Here is an 18,626-nt window from a genome sequence, read left to right on the forward strand (position 1 = left end):
CATACCTCTCCTGCTGCTGCTGCTGCTGGCTGTCCAGCAGCAGACTGAAGGTGGCTGCTGCTGTGCACAGGTATATAAAGGCTCAGAGCCTATTATGACACGCGCAGCCAGCGTTCCATTGCCACATTCCATCTACTGCAGGCAGGATACCTGGCTGGCTGAATGTCGCTGAGAAGCTCACAGAGACCGCCATAAGCAACAGTTTAACAGAATGCCACAGACTAATCAACCAAACTTTTTGGGTTGGGTTCTCTTTTATAGTCTGCAGGCATTAAATGAAAGAAGTCAGTGTTCCAGCAGAAGGAGACAACGTTTCAGAAAAGGCATTGTAGCAAACCAAAAAAGAAATTTTAAGCGCAGCAGAGTAACCAGCGCACATACCTGTTAGCTCAGGTGAGTTTAAAAGGCTGCTGTTGATAACAAGGGCATTTGCTAAATAGATGGTGTGTGTGCAACAATATACTGAAAGGTCAATTATATTGTGCAGCTTATCTCACCACCTGTAGTTATTTAGGTGAAAGCTCCAAAATGCTTGCCTAATATGTCTGTTTATCCAAAAGGAAGTAAAAAGGGAGAGCTAGAAAGATAGCATTGCATCACATTACATGGCAATGCAATGCACAGTTCCTGAAGTTGAACCAAAATGAGCTTGTAATCTGGCTTCTGCAACTTTGAACATGAAAAATCCAATGAGGAGAAGAAAAGCAAAGCCAAAGAGTCCATCCCAAAATCCGACAAACAAGCAAAATGAACAAAAAACATTGAATTCAATTCTTTCTGATTTTAGAAACTGCATTAAAGAAGGGGTGCACCGGTCCTGGAGATACTGCAATACCAGGTCAATGCGTGGAGTGGACAGAGCAAGCTCTTTTTCCATCTCCCTGTTCTAAAAATCCATTTAATATATGGTCCCCAGATAGGGGACGTATCAGATATTAAACTGATAAGAACAGATTTTTTTTTGATTGAAGCTGCATCCAAGGCACTGAAAAATGTGACCGAAGTCACACCAAAACAGCGCACGAGGCGAGGATTCATGTGGACCCTTCCCGGAGGAGAGTGTCCCCAATAAACCATCCCCATCCCTCCGAGCCAGAAGGCCACAGCGAGGGTCAGGGATCTCCGATGCTCTCCCTAGCCGAAGCCGGAGAAGAGCCGTTTTCGTGCTCCCAGCTTCCATCTAGGCTGCCACCCTAGTGGAGCTGGAGCCTGTGTTGGTTTCTCAGCCCAAAGCTGACCGGACCTCCGACCGGGTTTATAAAAATTCCCCTTCCTAGCCCGGAGGCCAGGAATAGGGGGGGTTGCTCAGAAAGTATGATTGGCAAAGGTGCGGCGTGCTACGAAGCCAAGTCTTTCTGGGGTTCCCAGTCCCAGTAAGCTTGGACTCCCACCAGGGCGCCTACTCCTGGGGCACATTGCTCCAAAGCCCTCACACTTACCCAGCCTAGTGACTTCAATCCTGGAGGGCCATGTTTTCCATCAGATAACTCTATGAGCCACCTGGCGTACTATCAAGTGCACCAAACCAGTGTGCAATATGCATCAATTTACTAGGGCAGCCCAAGGACAAAACTGCCTTTTCAAAAGATACTACACTTGATCTTAGCCAAAAGGCCGAGAAGCGATAACCAGAATTGGTTTCAAACTACGGAGCCACCCAAGGATCCTGAAAAGTCCATTTGTGGAGATGAGCTCCTGGACTCCCGTTAAGAAGACATGTTGTCAACCTCTAGATCCCTTACATGCCTGCACTTTTCGGCTTGCTGCTGCTGCAATCCACGCGTTTTAGATCTGCATAACTCCACCTCTTTAAACACAGCACCTTCACCCCCTGCTGTTCCCACCCGCCTCAACACCGTTGGAAGGGAGGAGAACCAATTAAGGCGGGGGGTGGGGTGGAACGAGCAGCTGTCTACCCTTAGCAGGAGGGCTCCTGATTACATACCTCTCCTGCTGCTGCTGCTGCTGGCTGTCCAGCAGCAGACTGAAGGTGGCTGCTGCTGTGCACAGGTATATAAAGGCTCAGAGCCTATTATGACACGCGCAGCCAGCGTTCCATTGCCACATTCCATCTACTGCAGGCAGGATACCTGGCTGGCTGAATGTCGTAGAGAAGCTCACAGAGACCGCCATAAGCAACAGTTTAACAGAATGCCACAGACTAATCAACCAAACTTTTTGGGTTGGGTTCTCTTTTATAGTCTGCAGGCATTAAATGAAAGAAGTCAGTGTTCCAGCAGAAGGCGACAACGTTTCAGAAAAGGCATTGTAGCAAACCAAAAAAGAAATTTTAAGCGCAGCAGAGTAACCAGCGCACATACCTGTTAGCTCAGGTGAGTTTAAAAGGCTGCTGTTGATAACAAGGGCATTTGCTAAATAGATGGTGTGTGTGCAACAATATACTGAAAGGTCAATTATATTGTGCAGCTTATCTCACCACCTGTAGTTATTTAGGTGAAAGCTCCAAAATGCTTGCCTAATATGTCTGTTTATCCAAAAGGAAGTAAAAAGGGAGAGCTAGAAAGATAGCATTGCATCACATTACATGGCAATGCAATGCACAGTTGCTGAAGTTGAACCAAAATGAGCTTGTAATCTGGCTTCTGCAACTTTGAACATGAAAAATCCAATGAGGAGAAGAAAAGCAAAGCCAAAGAGTCCATCCCAAAATCCGACAAGCAAGCAAAATGAACAAAAAACATTGAATTCAATTCTTTCTGATTTTAGAAACTGCATTAAAGAAGGGGTGCACCGGTCCTGGAGATACTGCAATACCAGGTCAATGCGTGGAGTGGACAGAGCAAGCTCTTTTTCCATCTCCCTGTTCTAAAAATCCATTTAATATATGGTCCCCAGATAGGGGACGTATCAGATATTAAACTGATAAGAACAGATACTACACTTGATCTTAGCCAAAAGGCCGAGAAGCGATAACCAGAATTGGTTTCAAACTACGGAGCCACCCAAGGATCCTGAAAAGTCCATTTGTGGAGATGAGCTCCTGGACTCCCGTTAAGAAGACATGTTGTCAACCTCTAGATCCCTTACATGCCTGCACTTTTCGGCTTGCTGCTGCTGCAATCCACGCGTTTTAGATCTGCATAACTCCACCTCTTTAAACACAGCACCTTCACCCCCTGCTGTTCCCACCCGCCTCAACACCGTTGGAAGGGAGGAGAACCAATTAAGGCGGGGGGTGGGGTGGAACGAGCAGCTGTCTACCCTTAGCAGGAGGGCTCCTGATTACATACCTCTCCTGCTGCTGCTGCTGCTGGCTGTCCAGCAGCAGACTGAAGGTGGCTGCTGCTGTGCACAGGTATATAAAGGCTCAGAGCCTATTATGACACGCGCAGCCAGCGTTCCATTGCCACATTCCATCTACTGCACGCAGGATACCTGGCTGGCTGAATGTCGCTGAGAAGCTCACAGAGACCGCCATAAGCAACAGTTTAACAGAATGCCACAGACTAATCAACCAAACTTTTTGGGTTGGGTTCTCTTTTATAGTCTGCAGGCATTAAATGAAAGAAGTCAGTGTTCCAGCAGAAGGAGACAACGTTTCAGAAAAGGCATTGTAGCAAACCAAAAAAGAAATTTTAAGCGCAGCAGAGTAACCAGCGCACATACCTGTTAGCTCAGGTGAGTTTAAAAGGCTGCTGTTGATAACAAGGGCATTTGCTAAATAGATGGTGTGTGTGCAACAATATACTGAAAGGTCAATTATATTGTGCAGCTTATCTCACCACCTGTAGTTATTTAGGTGAAAGCTCCAAAATGCTTGCCTAATATGTCTGTTTATCCAAAAGGAAGTAAAAAGGGAGAGCTAGAAAGATAGCATTGCATCACATTACATGGCAATGCAATGCACAGTTGCTGAAGTTGAACCAAAATGAGCTTGTAATCTGGCTTCTGCAACTTTGAACATGAAAAATCCAATGAGGAGAAGAAAAGCAAAGCCAAAGAGTCCATCAAAAAAATCCGACAAACAAGCAAAATGAACAAAAAACATTGAATTCAATTCTTTCTGATTTTAGAAACTGCATTAAAGAAGGGGTGCACCGGTCCTGGAGATACTGCAATACCAGGTCAATGCGTGGAGTGGACAGAGCAAGCTCTTTTTCCATCTCCCTGTTCTAAAAATCCATTTAATATATGGTCCCCAGATAGGGGACGTATCAGATATTAAACTGATAAGAACAGATACTACACTTGATCTTAGCCAAAAGGCCGAGAAGCGATAACCAGAATTGGTTTCAAACTACGGAGCCACCCAAGGATCCTGAAAAGTCCATTTGTGGAGATGAGCTCCTGGACTCCCGTTAAGAAGACATGTTGTCAACCTCTAGATCCCTTACATGCCTGCACTTTTCGGCTTGCTGCTGCTGCAATCCACGCGTTTTAGATCTGCATAACTCCACCTCTTTAAACACAGCACCTTCACCCCCTGCTGTTCCCACCCGCCTCAACACCGTTGGAAGGGAGGAGAACCAATTAAGGCGGGGGGTGGGGTGGAACGAGCAGCTGTCTACCCTTAGCAGGAGGGCTCCTGATTACATACCTCTCCTGCTGCTGCTGCTGCTGGCTGTCCAGCAGCAGACTGAAGGTGGCTGCTGCTGTGCACAGGTATATAAAGGCTCAGAGCCTATTATGACACGCGCAGCCAGCGTTCCATTGCCACATTCCATCTACTGCAGGCAGGATACCTGGCTGGCTGAATGTCGCTGAGAAGCTCACAGAGACCGCCATAAGCAACAGTTTAACAGAATGCCACAGACTAATCAACCAAACTTTTTGGGTTGGGTTCTCTTTTATAGTCTGCAGGCATTAAATGAAAGAAGTCAGTGTTCCAGCAGAAGGAGACAACGTTTCAGAAAAGGCATTGTAGCAAACCAAAAAAGAAATTTTAAGCGCAGCAGAGTAACCAGCGCACATACCTGTTAGCTCAGGTGAGTTTAAAAGGCTGCTGTTGATAACAAGGGCATGTGCTAAATAGATGGTGTGTGTGCAACAATATACTGAAAGGTCAATTATATTGTGCAGCTTATCTCACCACCTGTAGTTATTCAGGTGAAAGCTCCAAAATGCTTGCCTAATATGTCTGTTTATCCAAAAGGAAGTAAAAAGGGAGAGCTAGAAAGATAGCATTGCATCACATTACATGGCAATGCAATGCACAGTTGCTGAAGTTGAACCAAAATGAGCTTGTAATCTGGCTTCTGCAACTTTGAACATGAAAAATCCAATGAGGAGAAGAAAAGCAAAGCCAAAGAGTCCATCCCAAAATCCGACAAACAAGCAAAATGAACAAAAAACATTGAATTCAATTCTTTCTGATTTTAGAAACTGCATTAAAGAAGGGGTGCACCTGTCCTGGAGATACTGCAATACCAGGTCAATGCGTGGAGTGGACAGAGCAAGCTCTTTTTCCATCTCCCTGTTCTAAAAATCCATTTAATATATGGTCCCCAGATAGGGGACGTATCAGATATTAAACTGATAAGAACAGATACTACACTTGATCTTAGCCAAAAGGCCGAGAAGCGATAACCAGAATTGGTTTCAAACTACGGAGCCACCCAAGGATCCTGAAAAGTCCATTTGTGGAGATGAGCTCCTGGACTCCCGTTAAGAAGACATGTTGTCAACCTCTAGATCCCTTACATGCCTGCACTTTTCGGCTTCCTGCTGCTGCAATCCACGCGTTTTAGATCTGCATAACTCCACCTCTTTAAACACAGCACCTTCACCCCCTGCTGTTCCCACCCGCCTCAACACCGTTGGAAGGGAGGAGAACCAATTAAGGCGGGGGGTGGGGTGGAACGAGCAGCTGTCTACCCTTAGCAGGAGGGCTCCTGATTACATACCTCTCCTGCTGCTGCTGCTGCTGGCTGTCCAGCAGCAGACTGAAGGTGGCTGCTGCTGTGCACAGGTATATAAAGGCTCAGAGCCTATTATGACACGCGCAGCCAGCGTTCCATTGCCACATTCCATCTACTGCAGGCAGGATACCTGGCTGGCTGAATGTCGCTGAGAAGCTCACAGAGACCACCATAAGCAACAGTTTAACAGAATGCCACAGACTAATCAACCAAACTTTTTGGGTTGGGTTCTCTTTTATAGTCTGCAGGCATTAAATGAAAGAAGTCAGTGTTCCAGCAGAAGGAGACAACGTTTCAGAAAAGGCATTGTAGCAAACCAAAAAAGAAATTTTAAGCGCAGCAGAGTAACCAGCGCACATACCTGTTAGCTCAGGTGAGTTTAAAAGGCTGCTGTTGATAACAAGGGCATTTGCTAAATAGATGGTGTGTGTGCAACAATATACTGAAAGGTCAATTATATTGTGCAGCTTATCTCACCACCTGTAGTTATTTAGGTGAAAGCTCCAAAATGCTTGCCTAATATGTCTGTTTATCCAAAAGGAAGTAAAAAGGGAGAGCTAGAAAGATAGCATTGCATCACATTACATGGCAATGCAATGCACAGTTGCTGAAGTTGAACCAAAATGAGCTTGTAATCTGGCTTCTGCAACTTTGAACATGAAAAATCCAATGAGGAGAAGAAAAGCAAAGCCAAAGAGTCCATCCCAAAATCCGACAAACAAGCAAAATGAACAAAAAACATTGAATTCAATTCTTTCTGATTTTAGAAACTGCATTAAAGAAGGGGTGCACCGGTCCTGGAGATACTGCAATACCAGGTCAATGCGTGGAGTGGACAGAGCAAGCTCTTTTTCCATCTCCCTGTTCTAAAAATCCATTTAATATATGGTCCCCAGATAGGGGACGTATCAGATATTAAACTGATAAGAACAGATACTACACTTGATCTTAGCCAAAAGGCCGAGAAGCGATAACCAGAATTGGTTTCAAACTACGGAGCCACCCAAGGATCCTGAAAAGTCCATTTGTGGAGATGAGCTCCTGGACTCCCGTTAAGAAGACATGTTGTCAACCTCTAGATCCCTTACATGCCTGCACTTTTCGGCTTGCTGCTGCTGCAATCCACGCGTTTTAGATCTGCATAACTCCACCTCTTTAAACACAGCACCTTCACCCCCTGCTGTTCCCACCCGCCTCAACACCGTTGGAAGGGAGGAGAACCAATTAAGGCGGGGGGTGGGGTGGAACGAGCAGCTGTCTACCCTTAGCAGGAGGGCTCCTGATTACATACCTCTCCTGCTGCTGCTGCTGCTGGCTGTCCAGCAGCAGACTGAAGGTGGCTGCTGCTGTGCACAGGTATATAAAGGCTCAGAGCCTATTATGACATGCGCAGCCAGCGTTCCATTGCCACATTCCATCTACTGCAGGCAGGATACCTGGCTGGCTGAATGTCGCTGAGAAGCTCACAGAGACCGCCATAAGCAACAGTTTAACAGAATGCCACAGACTAATCAACCAAACTTTTTGGGTTGGGTTCTCTTTTATAGTCTGCAGGCATTAAATGAAAGAAGTCAGTGTTCCAGCAGAAGGAGACAACGTTTCAGAAAAGGCATTGTAGCAAACCAAAAAAGAAATTTTAAGCGCAGCAGAGTAACCAGCGCACATACCTGTTAGCTCAGGTGAGTTTAAAAGGCTGCTGTTGATAACAAGGGCATTTGCTAAATAGATGGTGTGTGTGCAACAATATACTGAAAGGTCAATTATATTGTGCAGCTTATCTCACCACCTGTAGTTATTTAGGTGAAAGCTCCAAAATGCTTGCCTAATATGTCTGTTTATCCAAAAGGAAGTAAAAAGGGAGAGCTAGAAAGATAGCATTGCATCACATTACATGGCAATGCAATGCACAGTTGCTGAAGTTGAACCAAAATGAGCTTGTAATCTGGCTTCTGCAACTTTGAACATGAAAAATCCAATGAGGAGAAGAAAAGCAAAGCCAAAGAGTCCATCCCAAAATCCGACAAACAAGCAAAATGAACAAAAAACATTGAATTCAATTCTTTCTGATTTTAGAAACTGCATTAAAGAAGGGGTGCACCGGTCCTGGAGATACTGCAATACCAGGTCAATGCGTGGAGTGGACAGAGCAAGCTCTTTTTCCATCTCCCTGTTCTAAAAATCCATTTAATATATGGTCCCCAGATAGGGGACGTATCAGATATTAAACTGATAAGAACAGATACTACACTTGATCTTAGCCAAAAGGCTGAGAAGCGATAACCAGAATTGGTTTCAAACTACGGAGCCACCCAAGGATCCTGAAAAGTCCATTTGTGGAGATGAGCTCCTGGACTCCCGTTAAGAAGACATGTTGTCAACCTCTAGATCCCTTACATGCCTGCACTTTTCGGCTTGCTGCTGCTGCAATCCACGCGTTTTAGATCTGCATAACTCCACCTCTTTAAACACAGCACCTTCACCCCCTGCTGTTCCCACCCGCCTCAACACCGTTGGAAGGGAGGAGAACCAATTAAGGCGGGGGGTGGGGTGGAACGAGCAGCTGTCTACCCTTAGCAGGAGGGCTCCTGATTACATACCTCTCCTGCTGCTGCTGCTGCTGGCTGTCCAGCAGCAGACTGAAGGTGGCTGCTGCTGTGCACAGGTATATAAAGGCTCAGAGCCTATTATGACACGCGCAGCCAGCGTTCCATTGCCACATTCCATCTACTGCAGGCAGGATACCTGGCTGGCTGAATGTCGCTGAGAAGCTCACAGAGACCGCCATAAGCAACAGTTTAACAGAATGCCACAGACTAATCAACCAAACTTTTTGGGTTGGGTTCTCTTTTATAGTCTGCAGGCATTAAATGAAAGAAGTCAGTGTTCCAGCAGAAGGAGACAACGTTTCAGAAAAGGCATTGTAGCAAACCAAAAAAGAAATTTTAAGCGCAGCAGAGTAACCAGCGCACATACCTGTTAGCTCAGGTGAGTTTAAAAGGCTGCTGTTGATAACAAGGGCATTTGCTAAATAGATGGTGTGTGTGCAACAATATACTGAAAGGTCAATTATATTGTGCAGCTTATCTCACCACCTGTAGTTATTTAGGTGAAAGCTCCAAAATGCTTGCCTAATATGTCTGTTTATCCAAAAGGAAGTAAAAAGGGAGAGCTAGAAAGATAGCATTGCATCACATTACATGGCAATGCAATGCACAGTTGCTGAAGTTGAACCAAAATGAGCTTGTAATCTGGCTTCTGCAACTTTGAACATGAAAAATCCAATGAGGAGAAGAAAAGCAAAGCCAAAGAGTCCATCCCAAAATCCGACAAACAAGCAAAATGAACAAAAAACATTGAATTCAATTCTTTCTGATTTTAGAAACTGCATTACAGAAGGGGTGCACCGGTCCTGGAGATACTGCAATACCAGGTCAATGCGTGGAGTGGACAGAGCAAGCTCTTTTTCCATCTCCCTGTTCTAAAAATCCATTTAATATATGGTCCCCAGATAGGGGACGTATCAGATATTAAACTGATAAGAACAGATACTACACTTGATCTTAGCCAAAAGGCCGAGAAGCGATAACCAGAATTGGTTTCAAACTACGGAGCCACCCAAGGATCCTGAAAAGTCCATTTGTGGAGATGAGCTCCTGGACTCCCGTTAAGAAGACATGTTGTCAACCTCTAGATCCCTTACATGCCTGCACTTTTCGGCTTGCTGCTGCTGCAATCCACGCGTTTTAGATCTGCATAACTCCACCTCTTTAAACACAGCACCTTCACCCCCTGCTGTTCCCACCCGCCTCAACACCGTTGGAAGGGAGGAGAACCAATTAAGGCGGGGGGTGGGGTGGAACGAGCAGCTGTCTACCCTTAGCAGGAGGGCTCCTGATTACATACCTCTCCTGCTGCTGCTGCTGCTGGCTGTCCAGCAGCAGACTGAAGGTGGCTGCTGCTGTGCACAGGTATATAAAGGCTCAGAGCCTATTATGACACGCGCAGCCAGCGTTCCATTGCCACATTCCATCTACTGCAGGCAGGATACCTGGCTGGCTGAATGTCGCTGAGAAGCTCACAGAGACCGCCATAAGCAACAGTTTAACAGAATGCCACAGACTAATCAACCAAACTTTTTGGGTTGGGTTCTCTTTTATAGTCTGCAGGCATTAAATGAAAGAAGTCAGTGTTCCAGCAGAAGGAGACAACGTTTCAGAAAAGGCATTGTAGCAAACCAAAAAAGAAATTTTAAGCGCAGCAGAGTAACCAGCGCACATACCTGTTAGCTCAGGTGAGTTTAAAAGGCTGCTGTTGATAACAAGGGCATTTGCTAAATAGATGGTGTGTGTGCAACAATATACTGAAAGGTCAATTATATTGTGCAGCTTATCTCACCACCTGTAGTTATTTAGGTGAAAGCTCCAAAATGCTTGCCTAATATGTCTGTTTATCCAAAAGGAAGTAAAAAGGGAGAGCTAGAAAGATAGCATTGCATCACATTACATGGCAATGCAATGCACAGTTGCTGAAGTTGAACCAAAATGAGCTTGTAATCTGGCTTCTGCAACTTTGAACATGAAAAATCCAATGAGGAGAAGAAAAGCAAAGCCAAAGAGTCCATCCCAAAATCCGACAAACAAGCAAAATGAACAAAAAACATTGAATTCAATTCTTTCTGATTTTAGAAACTGCATTACAGAAGGGGTGCACCGGTCCTGGAGATACTGCAATACCAGGTCAATGCGTGGAGTGGACAGAGCAAGCTCTTTTTCCATCTCCCTGTTCTAAAAATCCATTTAATATATGGTCCCCAGATAGGGGACGTATCAGATATTAAACTGATAAGAACAGATACTACACTTGATCTTAGCCAAAAGGCCGAGAAGCGATAACCAGAATTGGTTTCAAACTACGGAGCCACCCAAGGATCCTGAAAAGTCCATTTGTGGAGATGAGCTCCTGGACTCCCGTTAAGAAGACATGTTGTCAACCTCTAGATCCCTTACATGCCTGCACTTTTCGGCTTGCTGCTGCTGCAATCCACGCGTTTTAGATCTGCATAACTCCACCTCTTTAAACACAGCACCTTCACCCCCTGCTGTTCCCACCCGCCTCAACACCGTTGGAAGGGAGGAGAACCAATTAAGGCGGGGGGTGGGGTGGAACGAGCAGCTGTCTACCCTTAGCAGGAGGGCTCCTGATTACATACCTCTCCTGCTGCTGCTGCTGCTGGCTGTCCAGCAGCAGACTGAAGGTGGCTGCTGCTGTGCACAGGTATATAAAGGCTCAGAGCCTATTATGACACGCGCAGCCAGCGTTCCATTGCCACATTCCATCTACTGCAGGCAGGATACCTGGCTGGCTGAATGTCGCTGAGAAGCTCACAGAGACCGCCATAAGCAACAGTTTAACAGAATGCCACAGACTAATCAACCAAACTTTTTGGGTTGGGTTCTCTTTTATAGTCTGCAGGCATTAAATGAAAGAAGTCAGTGTTCCAGCAGAAGGAGACAACGTTTCAGAAAAGGCATTGTAGCAAACCAAAAAAGAAATTTTAAGCGCAGCAGAGTAACCAGCGCACATACCTGTTAGCTCAGGTGAGTTTAAAAGGCTGCTGTTGATAACAAGGGCATTTGCTAAATAGATGGTGTGTGTGCAACAATATACTGAAAGGTCAATTATATTGTGCAGCTTATCTCACCACCTGTAGTTATTTAGGTGAAAGCTCCAAAATGCTTGCCTAATATGTCTGTTTATCCAAAAGGAAGTAAAAAGGGAGAGCTAGAAAGATAGCATTGCATCACATTACATGGCAATGCAATGCACAGTTGCTGAAGTTGAACCAAAATGAGCTTGTAATCTGGCTTCTGCAACTTTGAACATGAAAAATCCAATGAGGAGAAGAAAAGCAAAGCCAAAGAGTCCATCCCAAAATCCGACAAACAAGCAAAATGAACAAAAAACATTGAATTCAATTCTTTCTGATTTTAGAAACTGCATTAAAGAAGGGGTGCACCGGTCCTGGAGATACTGCAATACCAGGTCAATGCGTGGAGTGGACAGAGCAAGCTCTTTTTCCATCTCCCTGTTCTAAAAATCCATTTAATATATGGTCCCCAGATAGGGGACGTATCAGATATTAAACTGATAAGAACAGATACTACACTTGATCTTAGCCAAAAGGCCGAGAAGCGATAACCAGAATTGGTTTCAAACTACGGAGCCACCCAAGGATCCTGAAAAGTCCATTTGTGGAGATGAGCTCCTGGACTCCCGTTAAGAAGACATGTTGTCAACCTCTAGATCCCTTACATGCCTGCACTTTTCGGCTTGCTGCTGCTGCAATCCACGCATTTTAGATCTGCATAACTCCACCTCTTTAAACACAGCACCTTCACCCCCTGCTGTTCCCACCCGCCTCAACACCGTTGGAAGGGAGGAGAACCAATTAAGGCGGGGGGTGGGGTGGAACGAGCAGCTGTCTACCCTTAGCAGGAGGGCTCCTGATTACATACCTCTCCTGCTGCTGCTGCTGCTGGCTGTCCAGCAGCAGACTGAAGGTGGCTGCTGCTGTGCACAGGTATATAAAGGCTCAGAGCCTATTATGACACGCGCAGCCAGCGTTCCATTGCCACATTCCATCTACTGCAGGCAGGATACCTGGCTGGCTGAATGTCGCTGAGAAGCTCACAGAGACCGCCATAAGCAACAGTTTAACAGAATGCCACAGACTAATCAACCAAACTTTTTGGGTTGGGTTCTCTTTTATAGTCTGCAGGCATTAAATGAAAGAAGTCAGTGTTCCAGCAGAAGGAGACAACGTTTCAGAAAAGGCATTGTAGCAAACCAAAAAAGAAATTTTAAGCGCAGCAGAGTAACCAGCGCACATACCTGTTAGCTCAGGTGAGTTTAAAAGGCTGCTGTTGATAACAAGGGCATTTGCTAAATAGATGGTGTGTGTGCAACAATATACTGAAAGGTCAATTATATTGTGCAGCTTATCTCACCACCTGTAGTTATTTAGGTGAAAGCTCCAAAATGCTTGCCTAATATGTCTGTTTATCCAAAAGGAAGTAAAAAGGGAGAGCTAGAAAGATAGCATTGCATCACATTACATGGCAATGCAATGCACAGTTGCTGAAGTTGAACCAAAATGAGCTTGTAATCTGGCTTCTGCAACTTTGAACATGAAAAATCCAATGAGGAGAAGAAAAGCAAAGCCAAAGAGTCCATCCCAAAATCCGACAAACAAGCAAAATGAACAAAAAACATTGAATTCAATTCTTTCTGATTTTAGAAACTGCATTACAGAAGGGGTGCACCGGTCCTGGAGATACTGCAATACCAGGTCAATGCGTGGAGTGGACAGAGCAAGCTCTTTTTCCATCTCCCTGTTCTAAAAATCCATTTAATATATGGTCCCCAGATAGGGGACGTATCAGATATTAAACTGATAAGAACAGATTTTTTTTGATTGAATATATCTTTTATTAGCACAAAAAATAAGTTAACAGACAGTGTACAGTGCCGCAGCCCAGTACACACAGAATTCTACATCATATTTACATAGCATGAGGATACGACGCACTAACTAGACACATCACACCCCTATGCTACACAAAACACTCAATCTGAAAGAAAAAGCATGTCAATCAATACAGTACGACGAACCGTGATAAGGGATGGGGATTGGGAAAAAGGGGATGGGGAGGGGAAAATCACAGGCCCGAAGCTTTATTGAAAGACAAGACACATAAGGGGAGAGGGGGAGGAGGGGTTTAGTCCTCATCCTCGTCCTCCGGACCGTCCATGATGGAATAGTCTCTGAGCAGGCTGTGGATCAGCCTGCGGCAGTCCTGGATGGACATCCTCTCCCTCCTCAAGATGAGCCGGTTCCTGGCGACCCAAACGGCATCCTTGAAGCAGTTCATAAGGCGCCAAGCCTCCTGGATGGCTCCGACGGTATGAACCCCAGGGAAGAGTCCGTAAAGCACAGAATGGTGCGATAGGCTCGCCCTGGGGACAGAGTTCCTCAGGTCGTCCTCAAGTGCAGTCAATAGGCGCTGTGCAAATCCGCAGTCCCAAAAAGTGTGCAAAGATGTTTCCTCCACGAAGGGGCACCTTGGGCAGTACCGGGTCTTGCACAGGTTCCGGGCATGCATGAATGACCGGACGGGCAGTCCGCCCTGAATCGCCATCCACGACAAGTCCTTGTGCCCGTTGGTCAGCCTGTCAGACGACACATTTGTCCACACAGTCTCCAGCGTGTCCTGGTGAAGTCCTATGATGTTCTCCACGTCATCCTTGGCTCTGATTAGCTTGTGGATAGTTTTGGGCTTCCACAAGTTGGGCTTGAGTCCCTCCAGTTGATGCTCCCCCACAAATCGAGCGACGTCTCCGTAGAACCATGGCGTCGTCCAGTTGTAGGGGAAGGAGCTGTCCCACTTGTCCCAGCCGAGTCGCCTCCAAAGAGGAAGCAGGAAGAAGCGAGACATGGACCTGCCCGCGGAGCCATTCTTGACTTGCAAAGTCCGGCGGACACAATCACACACAAAAGAGGATCGCAGGAGGGTGGGGATATCTGGAACGCCCTTCCCACCCTTGCGAGGCTCCTTGTACATGACGGCCCGCCTGACTCTGTCCATCTTGGATCCCCAGACAAAGTGAAACACTGTCCTGGTAATGGCCCTGCACACAGTGACGTGTGGGGGCCAGGCCTGCGCCGTGTACTGCAAGACGGGCAGGACCTCATTACGCAGGACGAGTGCCTTACCCTCACAAGTGAGGTGTCTGAGGCTCCAGAGTCCGATCCATTGCTTCACCTTGGCCAAGCGTTCTTGCCAGGACTTGAGGGCTGCTCCTTCCTTCCCGAACCAGACTCCCAGCACCTTGAGGAAATCCGGTTGAATGTTGAAGGGGAAGGGGGCGGAGGAGGCCGGCTGCCAAACCCCGAAGAGCATGGCTTCCGACTTCCTGCAGTTGACTTTGGCCCCTGAAGCCCGGCCGAACCTCTCACACGTCTGGACGAGGGCGTCGACTGAACCACGATCAGCGCAGAAGACGGTGACGTCGTCCATGTAGAGCGAGCACTTGACCTCGTGTCGTCCCGGACCCGGTGCGGTGATCCCTCTGATCTCTCCATTCTGCCGGATAGCCTCTGCGAAGAGTTCTATAACACAAACAAAAAGAAGAGGTGATAGAGGGCAGCCTTGTCTGACCCCAGAGAGGACAGGGAAGGGGTCAGTCTTCCAGCCGTTCACCAACACCGAGCTGTGGATATCAAAATACATCAGACGGATATACGAACAAAACATGTTACCCAAACCTAACCGGTGCAGAGCTCGGCCCATGAACTCGTGGGAAACCCGGTCGAAGACCTTCTCCTGATCCAAGGAGACCAGGGCCGCGTGTGCGCGGCGGACCTTGATGTACTCGACCGTGTCCCGCACGAGAGCGAGGCTGTCTGCGATGCGACGTCCAGGGATGCCGCAGGTCTGGTCCGGGTGGATGATCCGTCCGATGACCGTCTTAAGTCGTGTCGCCATCGTCTTGGCCAGGATCTTGTAGTCCACGTTGAGCAGAGTGATGGGACGCCAATTCCTCAGGTCGCACCTCTCTCCCTTCCGCTTGTACAGGATCGTGACCATTCCTTCCCTCAAAGATGGAGGCATTCTACCCTCCACCACCATCTCCTCGTACAGGTCCAACAGGTCCGGACAGATGAGGTCTCCCAGCGCTACATAGAGCTCCGCTGGAAGACCATCACTGCCCGGGGTCCTGCCGGTCCTAAAGGATTTAGCGGCAGAGAGCAATTCGCCCACCATCAGAGGTTTGTCCAAGGCTGCCGTGCCTGCAGGATCAAGATGGTTAGTGATACCTGACAGGAACTTATCAGCAGCGTCGGGGTCGGTAGTCTTGTGGGAGTAGAGTTCGCTGTAGAAGTCGCTGACGACCCTCATCACGTCCTCCTTCCCACGTCGCATGTTTCCGCTCTCGTCTCGCAGCTCGTTCAGGGGCGTGTGACCGGCATGAAGTTTCCTGAAAAAGAATGAGTTACATTTCTCACCCTTCTCCAGATTCTCCACTTTGGAACGGAAGATGATTCGCTTGGACTCCTCCTCAAAGTGCCTTTTCAGGCTCTTCTTGGTCTCCTCCAGCTCCTCCCTCACGTCCCAGCCGCAGTGAAGAAGGTCCTGCAGCGACCGCAGCTTGCGCTGCAGCCCTCTGAAGTCCCTCCTCTTCTCACACGCCTGTTGTCGACCCTTGGCCTGAAAGAAACAGCGAAACTCAAGTTTAACATATTCCCACCAATCAGAGACTGTTTGGAAGCTACCCTTGTAGGACTGCCACATTGCGTAGGCTGCTCTCAGCTCCTCCACGACTTCATTCTGAGCCAGCAGAGCACAATTCAGCTTCCAGGAGCCGGGGCCGGACGGAAAACCGTCGCCGAGGACACCTTGTAAGTGAATGGCTCTGTGGTCGGAGAAGAAGCAGGAGACCATCGAGTGCCTACTCTGCCTGACTGCCCGAGAGGTGAACACAAAGTCAATCCTGGAGTGGAGTGAGCCATCGGGTCGGCTCCACGAATAGTTCGTGGAGCAACTCCCCATGGAGCCCACCACGTCCTGAAGAGAGGCCTCGGTTACCATCTCGATGAGCAGCTTGGACGTGATGTCCAACTTGGCAGATGTGCCAGAACTACGACCGTCCTCCTCGATGGGGCAGTTGAAATCCCCGGCCATCACTAAGGTCCTGGTGGTGGCAAGCTGAAGCCGCAGGGTCTGGAAAAGCTCCAAACGCTCATTCTTCAGTGGGGACGCATACACATTGATGAACCTGACAGGTTCTCCTGCCCAGTTGCCATCTACAACAAGAGCCCTGCCGCAGATGAGCTCCTGGACAGACTCAAGCGTGAATGCGCCCCCCCTGATCAGAATTGCGACCCCCGCAGACTTGCAGTCACCCCCACCGGACCAGTAGGATGGACCGTGGGACCACTCCCTGGCCAGATGTTTGAAGGACCTAGAGGAGGGAAGGGAACATTCCTGCAACATATAAACATCACACAACTGGGAAGTAAGGAAGGCATAAATACTACACTTGATCTTAGCCAAAAGGCCGAGAAGCGATAACCAGAATTGGTTTCAAACTACGGAGCCACCCAAGGATCCTGAAAAGTCCATTTGTGGAGATGAGCTCCTGGACTCCCGTTAAGAAGACATGTTGTCAACCTCTAGATCCCTTACATGCCTGCACTTTTCGGCTTGCTGCTGCTGCAATCCACGCGTTTTAGATCTGCATAACTCCACCTCTTTAAACACAGCACCTTCACCCCCTGCTGTTCCCACCCGCCTCAACACCGTTGGAAGGGAGGAGAACCAATTAAGGCGGGGGGTGGGGTGGAACGAGCAGCTGTCTACCCTTAGCAGGAGGGCTCCTGATTACATACCTCTCCTGCTGCTGCTGCTGCTGGCTGTCCAGCAGCAGACTGAAGGTGGCTGCTGCTGTGCACAGGTATATAAAGGCTCAGAGCCTATTATGACACGCGCAGCCAGCGTTCCATTGCCACATTCCATCTACTGCAGGCAGGATACCTGGCTGGCTGAATGTCGCTGAGAAGCTCACAGAGACCGCCATAAGCAACAGTTTAACAGAATGCCACAGACTAATCAACCAAACTTTTTGGGTTGGGTTCTCTTTTATAGTCTGCAGGCATTAAATGAAAGAAGTCAGTGTTCCAGCAGAAGGAGACAACGTTTCAGAAAAGGCATTGTAGCAAACCAAAAAAGAAATTTTAAGCGCAGCAGAGTAACCAGCGCACATACCTGTTAGCTCAGGTGAGTTTAAAAGGCTGCTGTTGATAACAAGGGCATTTGCTAAATAGATGGTGTGTGTGCAACAATATACTGAAAGGTCAATTATATTGTGCAGCTTATCTCACCACCTGTAGTTATTTAGGTGAAAGCTCCAAAATGCTTGCCTAATATGTCTGTTTATCCAAAAGGAAGTAAAAAGGGAGAGCTAGAAAGATAGCATTGCATCACATTACATGGCAATGCAATGCACAGTTGCTGAAGTTGAACCAAAATGAGCTTGTAATCTGGCTTCTGCAACTTTGAACATGAAAAATCCAATGAGGAGAAGAAAAGCAAAGCCAAAGAGTCCATCCCAAAATCCGACAAACAAGCAAAATGAACAAAAAACATTGAATTCAATTCTTTCTGATTTTAGAAACTGCATTAAAGAAGGGGTGCACCGGTCCTGGAGATACTGCAATACCAGGTCAATGCGTGGAGTGGACAGAGCAAGCTCTTTTTCCATCTCCCTGTTCTAAAAATCCATTTAATATATGGTCCCCAGATAGGGGACGTATCAGATATTAAACTGATAAGAACAGATACTACACTTGATCTTAGCCAAAAGGCCGAGAAGCGATAACCAGAATTGGTTTCAAACTACGGAGCCACCCAAGGATCCTGAAAAGTCCATTTGTGGAGATGAGCTCCTGGACTCCCGTTAAGAAGACATGTTGTCAACCTCTAGATCCCTTACATGCCTGCACTTTTCGGCTTGCTGCTGCTGCAATCCACGCGTTTTAGATCTGCATAACTCCACCTCTTTAAACACAGCACCTTCACCCCCTGCTGTTCCCACCCGCCTCAGCACCGTTGGAAGGGAGGAGAACCAATTAAGGCGGGGGGTGGGGTGGAACGAGCAGCTGTCTACCCTTAGCAGGAGGGCTCCTGA

At 47.3% G+C, this 18,626-nt stretch overlaps 11 non-coding genes and 2 pseudogenes across 11 annotated transcripts; all 13 read right to left on the bottom strand.

The window, feature by feature from the left end:
* Positions 1–801: 801 nt before the first annotated feature.
* On the bottom strand, positions 802–986 carry LOC141229131 (U2 spliceosomal RNA). The gene has a single exon (XR_012295882.1). It is a non-coding gene; the product is annotated as a U2 spliceosomal RNA (small nuclear RNA).
* Positions 987–1,510: 524 nt separating this feature from the next.
* LOC141229172 (U2 spliceosomal RNA) lies at positions 1,511–1,626 on the bottom strand (annotated as a pseudogene).
* A 1,115-nt stretch (positions 1,627–2,741) lies between these two features.
* Positions 2,742–2,932, bottom strand: LOC141229063 (U2 spliceosomal RNA). The gene has a single exon (XR_012295816.1). It is a non-coding gene; the product is annotated as a U2 spliceosomal RNA (small nuclear RNA).
* Positions 2,933–4,048: 1,116 nt separating this feature from the next.
* Positions 4,049–4,239, bottom strand: LOC141229064 (U2 spliceosomal RNA). Its single transcript, XR_012295817.1, has one exon. It is a non-coding gene; the product is annotated as a U2 spliceosomal RNA (small nuclear RNA).
* Positions 4,240–5,354: 1,115 nt separating this feature from the next.
* LOC141229112 (U2 spliceosomal RNA) lies at positions 5,355–5,545 on the bottom strand. Its single transcript, XR_012295865.1, has one exon. It is a non-coding gene; the product is annotated as a U2 spliceosomal RNA (small nuclear RNA).
* A 1,115-nt stretch (positions 5,546–6,660) lies between these two features.
* Positions 6,661–6,851, bottom strand: LOC141229065 (U2 spliceosomal RNA). The gene has a single exon (XR_012295818.1). It is a non-coding gene; the product is annotated as a U2 spliceosomal RNA (small nuclear RNA).
* Positions 6,852–7,966: 1,115 nt separating this feature from the next.
* On the bottom strand, positions 7,967–8,157 carry LOC141229098 (U2 spliceosomal RNA). Its single transcript, XR_012295851.1, has one exon. It is a non-coding gene; the product is annotated as a U2 spliceosomal RNA (small nuclear RNA).
* Positions 8,158–9,272: 1,115 nt separating this feature from the next.
* Positions 9,273–9,463, bottom strand: LOC141229067 (U2 spliceosomal RNA). Its single transcript, XR_012295820.1, has one exon. It is a non-coding gene; the product is annotated as a U2 spliceosomal RNA (small nuclear RNA).
* A 1,115-nt stretch (positions 9,464–10,578) lies between these two features.
* Positions 10,579–10,769, bottom strand: LOC141229068 (U2 spliceosomal RNA). Its single transcript, XR_012295821.1, has one exon. It is a non-coding gene; the product is annotated as a U2 spliceosomal RNA (small nuclear RNA).
* A 1,115-nt stretch (positions 10,770–11,884) lies between these two features.
* Positions 11,885–12,075, bottom strand: LOC141229069 (U2 spliceosomal RNA). The gene has a single exon (XR_012295822.1). It is a non-coding gene; the product is annotated as a U2 spliceosomal RNA (small nuclear RNA).
* Positions 12,076–13,190: 1,115 nt separating this feature from the next.
* LOC141229136 (U2 spliceosomal RNA) lies at positions 13,191–13,385 on the bottom strand. The gene has a single exon (XR_012295887.1). It is a non-coding gene; the product is annotated as a U2 spliceosomal RNA (small nuclear RNA).
* A 3,447-nt stretch (positions 13,386–16,832) lies between these two features.
* LOC141229179 (U2 spliceosomal RNA) lies at positions 16,833–17,009 on the bottom strand (annotated as a pseudogene).
* A 1,115-nt stretch (positions 17,010–18,124) lies between these two features.
* LOC141229070 (U2 spliceosomal RNA) lies at positions 18,125–18,315 on the bottom strand. Its single transcript, XR_012295823.1, has one exon. It is a non-coding gene; the product is annotated as a U2 spliceosomal RNA (small nuclear RNA).
* Between the last annotated feature and the right edge of the window lie 311 nt (positions 18,316–18,626).

This window comes from Phyllobates terribilis, unplaced genomic scaffold, assembly GCF_046119375.1.
Source record: "Phyllobates terribilis strain yellow unplaced genomic scaffold, ASM4611937v1 Scaffold_455__1_contigs__length_1453912, whole genome shotgun sequence".
NCBI lineage: Eukaryota > Metazoa > Chordata > Amphibia > Anura > Dendrobatidae > Phyllobates > Phyllobates terribilis.